This window comes from Crocuta crocuta, unplaced genomic scaffold, assembly GCF_008692635.1.
Source record: "Crocuta crocuta isolate KB4526 unplaced genomic scaffold, BGI_CrCroc_1.0 scaffold27, whole genome shotgun sequence".
Classification (NCBI taxonomy): Eukaryota; Metazoa; Chordata; class Mammalia; order Carnivora; family Hyaenidae; genus Crocuta; species Crocuta crocuta.
The window spans coordinates 5,918,403-5,926,451 of NW_027532250.1; positions in this window are offsets into that span (position 1 = coordinate 5,918,403).

An 8,049-nucleotide genomic window follows, 5' to 3' on the forward strand; every position below is an offset into this window, starting at 1 on the left:
CCGCCATCGTTGCAAGTTCTCATTTCAGCTCTCATACTACACCCGTGCCATTTTCCCCATCTATTTGTTGCCATGTTTCACACATCTTTGTGCTTTTCGTTGGTGACTTCATTGTTTAGAATGGTCCCCAAGTGCCAGGCTGAAGGGTGGGCTCGTGTTCCGAAGCAGGGGAAGGCTGGCATGTGCCTTAGGAGGGAAATCCTAGTGTTAATTAGGCTTCCTTCAGGCGTGAGTCATAGCGACGTTGGCCGTGAGCTCAACGTTAATGAACCAACATTGTATATTAAATAAGGTGTCTAAACAGAGACGTGTGTGGAACAAGGTTATGTATTCACTGGCTGATGAAAATGTGACCATAGGCTCACAGGAACCTGACCCTGTATTCGCTGTAACAGTAATGGTTCAGTGTTTGAGAATTCAGTGTTCGCTGACTCCTTGGATCAGGAGAATCCGTGTAGGTGGCTAATTTGCAGATGCCAGTTCAGCACACACCCTGGGTATAAACCCCCTGGGTGGTACGAGCAGTTCCTACAAGCGAACCGCCCTCACAGTGGGCATAGCAAGTACCTGCTCTGTGTTGGCAAGGCTTATACTGCCGATCTTGTTTTCTCTGTTACGGTGCGAATGTTTAATACGCGTAAGATGGAGACCAGAAAAATCCTTTAGGCTGTTTCTGAGGTGTGCCAGCCTCGTAGAATCGTGGCAGCTAACACTTACTGGATAGAAACAAGATGCCGGCCATTCTTGTAAGGACTTTACTTGAATTTGCTTATCACCCTCCCAACTGCTCCATAAGGGAAATTCTATTATTGTGCCCATTTTACAGATGAGGAAACTAAGGTCTTAGGAAGCTAAAGGTCCTGGCCCCACCTCGCACGGCATGTAAGCAGTTGAGCCAACATGTGAATTCAGAGCCCATGCTCAGAACCATGGAACTGTCCTGCTGTCCGGTCCCTGTGCCCTCTGTGTCCCTCCCCATCACATCACCTGTGCCTTCCGTGGGTGTCAAACAGGAAGGAGCACACCAGCTCTTTGACTCGGGTTAAACAGTGCAAATTTGCCCTCCCAGAAGATAGATCCTGAAAGGCTGGCTTTCCGGAGGAGCTTCTGTAGAAAGAAAGGCTGTCGAATTTTCACAATATTCTTTTGCAGCAAAAATCTAACCCCAGNTCTATGCCCAGAACCCCCCTGGGACTTGTCAGCGTCTTAGATCAGTAATTTATCAACGCCCAGTATTTCTCGAACAGTATTAAGTGCCTACTGTGTGCCAGGCCGTATTCTAGGAGCGAATGGTGAACATAACAGACACACCACTGGCATTCACAGCATCTAACAAGAGAGGCAACATTTTAACAAGAACTTACAGAAATCACTTAATTTCGCTTTGGGCACTGCCGTGATGGAGACACTCGGGAGTGAAGGGCAGGGAGAAGGAAGGGGTGGCTGTCACGTGCGTAAGACGGCACCAGAGTACAGACAATGCGGCTGCAGAGCCGAGTTGGCGCCAAAAGGCAGGGGGTCTGGGGGGCAGCAGAGAATGGGGACTTTCTCCTGACACAAGTGAGAGTAATGGAAAGTGGGGGTCGTTTCAGCCAACACTTTTTTTCAATGAAGATATAATTCAAGGGTGTCTGGCTAGCTCAGTCGGTAGAGCATGCAACCCTTTTTTAAAAAAATTTATTTAAATTAAAAATGTTTATTTTTGGGAGAGAGACAGCGTGAGCGGGGGAGGGGCAGAGAGAGAGGGAGACACAGTATCCGAAGCAGGCTCCAGGCTCTGAGCTGCCAGCACAGAGCACAATGCGGGGCTCGAACTCAAGAATCGCGAGATCATGACCGGAGCAGAAGTCGGATGCTTGACCGACTGAGCCACCCAGGCGCCCTAGAGCACGCAATTCTTGATCTCAAGGTCGTGAGTTCAAGCCCCACGTTGGGTATAGAGCTTTGTTAAAGAAAGAAAAAAGTGTAACTCATGTACCATAACATTTGCTCTTATATTTACTTATTTAAAGATTTTATTTTTTTAAGTAATCTCTACACCTAATGTGGGGCTCAAACTTAAGAGCCCCGAGATCAAGAGTCTCATGGTCCACTGACTAAGCCAGGTAGACTCCCCTGAAATTCATCTTTATTTTTCCTTTTTAATTTTATGTATATTCAAGTTAGCTAATATACAGTGTTTTCTTGGCTTCAAGAGTAGAACCCAGTGATTCATCACCTACGTATAACGCCCAGTGCTCATCCTGAAAAGTGCCCTCCCTCATGCCCATCCCCCATTTAACCCACCCCCACCTCCCTCCAGCAACCCTCAGTTCTCTGTATTTAAGAGTCTCTTATGGTTTGCTTCCCTCTCTGTTTTTATCTTATTTTTTCTTTCCCTTCCCGTCCGTTCCTCTGTTGTGTTTCTTAAATTCCATCTGAGTGAAATCATATGATATTTGTCTTTCTCTGACGGACTTATTTCGCTTAGCCTAATACACTCCAGTTCCATCCACGTTGTTGCATGAAATTCATCTTTTAAAGTGTAAGATTCAGCCTGGGGGCCTCAGTAGGTTGAGGTCTGACTTTGGCTCAGGTCATGATCTCATGTTTTGTGAGTTCAAGCCCCGCGTCGGGCTCTGTGCTAACAGCTCGGATCCTGGAGCCTGCTTCGGATTCTGTGTCTCCCTCTCTCTGCCCCTCCCCTGCTCATGCTTTCTCTCTCTCTCTCTCAAAACTGAATCAACATTAAACAAAAATGTCAAGTGTAAGAGTCGATATGTTCACAGAATTGTGCTGCCGTCACCACTATCTACGTTGATCACATTTTCCTCGTTCCCCCCCGCCCCGCGGGAGCAGTACCCATCAGCACTGACTCCCCACCCTCCACTCCCTCCAGCCTCACCTGGTGTCTGTCTCTGTTGATTTGCCTGTTCTGGACATTTCACGTAAATGGGCTCATGCAGTGTGTGGCCCTTTGCGTCTGGCTTCTTTGGCTCAGGAGTACGGTTTCAAGGTTCATCCATGTTGTAGCGGTCAGTACTCCATCCCGTTTCGTTTGCTTTGTTTTTACCAGTTTCTCTTTTGTTATACTTTGTTTATTTGGTTTTTTGTTCGTTTTTGTGTTTTAAAGATTTTCTCTTTGGGGCACCTGCTTGGCTCTGTCGGCTAAGAGCCCAACTCTTGATTTCAGCGCAGGTCATGATCTTAGGATTCATAAGTTCAAGCCTTGCATAGGGCCCTGCACTGACAGCACAAGCCTGATGGGATTCTCTCTCCCTCTCTCTCTGCCCCTCCCTCCTTCTCTCTCTCCCTCAAAATAATAAGTCAACATTTAAAGATTTTATCTTTAAGTTGATCTCTACACCCAGTGTGGGGCTTAAATGCATAACCTTGAGATCAAGAGTCATATACTCCAGCAGCTGAGCCAGCCAGGCACCCCTGTTTTTTCTTTTCTAATTTTTTTAATGTTTATTTATTTTAGAAAGAGACAGCGAGAGACAGAGTGTAAATGGAGAGGAGCAGAGAGAGAGGGAGACACAGATTCCAAAGCAGGCTCCACGCTCTGAGCTGTCAGCACAGAGCCCGACACAGGGCTCAAACCCACAACTGTGAGATCATGACCTGAGCCGAAGTCTGACACTCAGCTGACTGAGCCACCCAAGCGCCCCTCCCTGTTTTGTTTATCAATTTGCCCTCCTAACAACATTTAAGTGTACATTACAGTATTGCTAGCTGCACGCCCACTGCAGTAACAGATCCCCAGAACACATTCATCTCCAGGACTGAAACTCGGTGCCCATTAAATAGCAACTTTCCATTTTTCCCCTCCTCCTCCCAGACCCTGGCAAACACTCTCCTACTTTCTATTATTTATAAGGTTGATTATTTTTGATACCTCATATAAACAGAGTGATGATGTATTTATCTTCTTGTGATGGGCTTATCTCGCTTAGCATAACTGTTCTAGATTCATCCATGTTGTAGCACCTGAGAATTTCCTTCTTTTTTTTTTTTTTAAATGTTTTATTTATTTCTAGGAGAGANCGAGATCATGACCTAAGCGAAAGTCGGACACTTAACCGACTAAGCCACCAGGCACTCCAGAATTTCCTTCTTTTTTAAGACCAAATAATATCCCATCATACGGATTTACCACATTGTCTCTGTTCAAATCAAAGCAAAGCGAGTTGCTTCCACCTCTTGGCTGTTGTGCCTAATGCAGGAATGAACGTAACTGTGCGTGTATCTCTTTGAGGCCCTGTTTTCAACTGATTTGGATAAATTCACAGCAGGCAGATTTCTGGATCGTGGTAATTTTTTTTTTTAACGTTTTATTTATTTCTGAGAGAGAGAGAGACAGCATGAGCAGGGGAGGGTCAGAGAGAGTGGGAGATACAGAATCCAGAGCAGGCTCCACAGAGCTGTCAGCACAGAGCCTGATGTGGGGCTCGAACCCATGAACCGTGAGATCATGACCTGAGCCGAAGTCAGACGCTTAACCGATTGAGCCCCCAGCACCCCTCGTGTGGTAATTTTTAAAGAAACTTCACACTGGTTCTTTCAGTGGCTGCACCATTTTACAACCCCACCCAGTGGTGTGTAACCGTTTCAATTTCTCTACACTCTGCTCAGCACTTGTTATTTTCAGGGGTGTTTTTGACAGTGACCATCCCACGGAGGGTGAGGTGATGTATCACTGTGGTTTGGATTTGCATTGTCCTGATGATTAGTGATACAGAGTATCTTTCCTATACTTGTTAACCATTTGTATATCTTCTTTGGAGAAATACAAGCCTTTTGCCCATTTTTTAGTCAGTTTGTTGTTGTTTATTGAGTTATAGTTCTTCTTTTTTTTTTAAAGTAATCACTATGCCCAATGTGGGGCTTAAACTCATGACCCTGAGATCAAGAATCTCATGTTCTTCTGACTGAGCCAGCCAGGTGCCCCAGGAATTCTTTGTGTGTGTGTGTGTGTGTGTGTGTGTGTGTACACACATATACACATAATACACACACACATATATACATGCATATACCTATGTATGTGTGTGTATATGCACACATATATGTGTGTGTATATATATGTATGTATGTATTTATCCAAAATTTGCAAATACTTTCTCCCCTTCCATCTGAGAGAAAACAATCACTCTTTTGATTGTGTCCTTTGCTCTACAGAAGTTTTTATGTTTGATGTGGTCCCATTTGTCTATTTTTGTTGTGACCTGTGCTTTTGGTGATCTATCCAAGAAGTCATTGCCCATTCCCGTGTCACAAAGCTTTTCCCTGTGCTTTCTTCTGGGAAGCTCATAGTTTCAGATCTTACATGTACACATGTAAATCATTAATCCATTTTGAGTTAATTTTTGTATATGGTGTAAAAGGTCCATCTTTATTCCTTTTTTTTTAAGTTTATATATTTATTTTGAGAGAGAGAGAGAGAGAGAGATAGCACAAGCAGGGGAGGGGCAGAGAGAGGGAGAGAGAGAATCCCAAGCAGAATTGACACTCAGCACAGGGCCCATTGTGGGGCTCGATCTCATGAACAATGAGATCATGACCTGAACCAAGATCAAGAGTCAGACATTTAGCTGACGGAGCCACCCAGGTGTTCCGTCCATCTTTATTCTTTCGCACGTGGACATCCAGTTTTCCCAATACTGTTTGTTCATGAAACTATTCTTTCCTCATTGTGTTGTCTTGGCACCCTTCTTGAAGGTCATTGGACCATATACATGAGGGCTTATTTCTGGGCTCTGTTCCATTGCTCGGCCTCACCCCTTGGTTGTAGTTGTTTGAGAAAGACAGAGAGAGAGACAGAAAGAGAGTGTGCACTAGTGGGGGAAGGGCAGAGGGAGCCGGAGGGAGAGAATCTTAAGCAGGCTCCACACCCAACGGGGGTGCCCAGAGCAGGGCTCCATTTCAGGACTGGGGGATCATGACCTGAGCCAAAAGCAAGAGCTGGACACTCAACCAACTAACTGAGCCACCCAGGCGCCCCTACTGCATTCCTTTTCATGACTGCATAATATTCCATTATATAAATGTACCACATTTTATTTATTCACCAGTAGATAGACATTTGGATTGTTTCCGCATTTTTGGCTGTGGGGATAAGGCTGCTGTAAACATTCATGTACAAGTTTTTGTGTAGACATACATGTTCAATTCTCTTGACTCTACCTATACATAGAATTCCTAGATCAATGGAAATTCTATGTTTTCCAAAAGTGGCTACACTATTTTACATTCCCATTAGCAATGTATGAGCATTCCAATTTCTCTACATTTTTATCAACCATACTATAATATTTTTATTATTATAGCCACCCTAGAGGGTGTGAAGTGATATCTCATTGTGGTTTTGATTTGCATTTTCCTAATAACTAATGATGTTGAGCGTATTTCCGTGTGCTGATTTTCCACTTATGGGTCATCGTGGGAGAAATATCTATTCACATTTTTGACCACTTTTAATTCGGTCATTTGTCTTAAGAACAATAAAATGGTTAGGTTATAAGAGTTCCTTATGTATTTCGAATGCTGGTCCCTTATCAGATATATGATTTGTAAATATATTATGACAAGGCATTAATCAGGCAGTGAAATGGTCAGATTAATGGTATCCAAAGATGCCGTGTACAGGTTTATCCATTCTTACCTGTTTACCAGGGGATGGAGTCAATAATGGTACACATAGATGCCTTGGCACGTTCAGCTCATCAACTAGGAATGGGACAGATTTCAAGAGTATTATTGGTGGCTAGAATAATGATACATTTGTAAGTACGTAAGGTACCATGTGTCCGATACTGACTTAAGCATTTTACATGTTTTAAACTCACTTAATCCTTCTGTAATTACTCTCATCTGCATTTTATAGATGCAGAAGCTAAGGTATAAAAAATATATGTGCTTTGCCTAGGGTCACACAGCTAGTAAATGATGGAGTTCAGATTTGAGCTCAGGCTTCTGGCTCTCAAATCCAAGTGTTTAACCACAGCACTGCAGTGAGTCTCGCGGGCAGCTGGGGATCTTCTTTCTCATCTGGAATATCTTTCCTGGTTTGTGACCCAAGGTAGGCTTCCAGCCTCAGCATTTTAAAGTTGGGTTGTTTAATGAGATGATTCCAGTGCCTTTTCCTTCTCAAAACTCTGTGATGTCGTGGCCACATCTCTCACAACCAGGCATTTAGAGATGGCTTTAGAGCTGATAGTCGCTCTCCTTTACATCATCCCAGAGACGCAGCTTTAGTTTGAGTGACTTGGGGCACAGGTTTTGCCATCAGGTGTTCCTGGGTTCAAATCCCAGCTCTGCCGCGTGGAGGCTGTATGGCCACGTGGAGGCTGTATGGCCACGGGCAAGTCCTTTAGCCCCTCTGTGGTCCAGGATCGTCACCCTCTTCACTGGTGAAGAGGTGCTGATAACTCTTCCCCTTCATAAGTTATCTTGAAAGTATAATAGTGCACTCGCAGCACCTTGCTCATAGCTCATACTCAATTAAACAACTTTCAGTTACAATGAAAATAATAATTCAACAATCAGGGACATAGGTATCATCAGCTTCATTTTACCAGTAAGAACATTTGGGATCAAAGACCATGAATTAAGGGCTCAAGACCACACCATTGCCAAGTGGCAATGACTCTCCCTCCAGCCTTCTAACACCGTGTCTTGTGGGGTTTTCTCCCACGCTGTCCCCCAGAGGACCTAGGAATCAAACATATACATTTCACGTATGAATTATTTATTCAGTTGGATTCTGGAAACACCATAAAATCTTGCATGACTTTATGCAATAGATAATTGGTACATTTTTCTTTTTCTTCACATTTCAGCCAGGGAAATATACATATATATTTCCAAGTTTGATATAAATTCTGTTATTTTATTTTATTGGTGAATATTCATTTTTGAGAGAGCGCGCACAAGCAGAGGAGGGGCAGAGAGAGAGGGGGGACAGAGTGAATCCCAAGCAGGCTCTGCACTGTCAGCACACAGCCCTTACGCAGGGCTCAGATTCACCAACTATGAGATCATGACCTGATCTGAAATCAAGGGATGGAA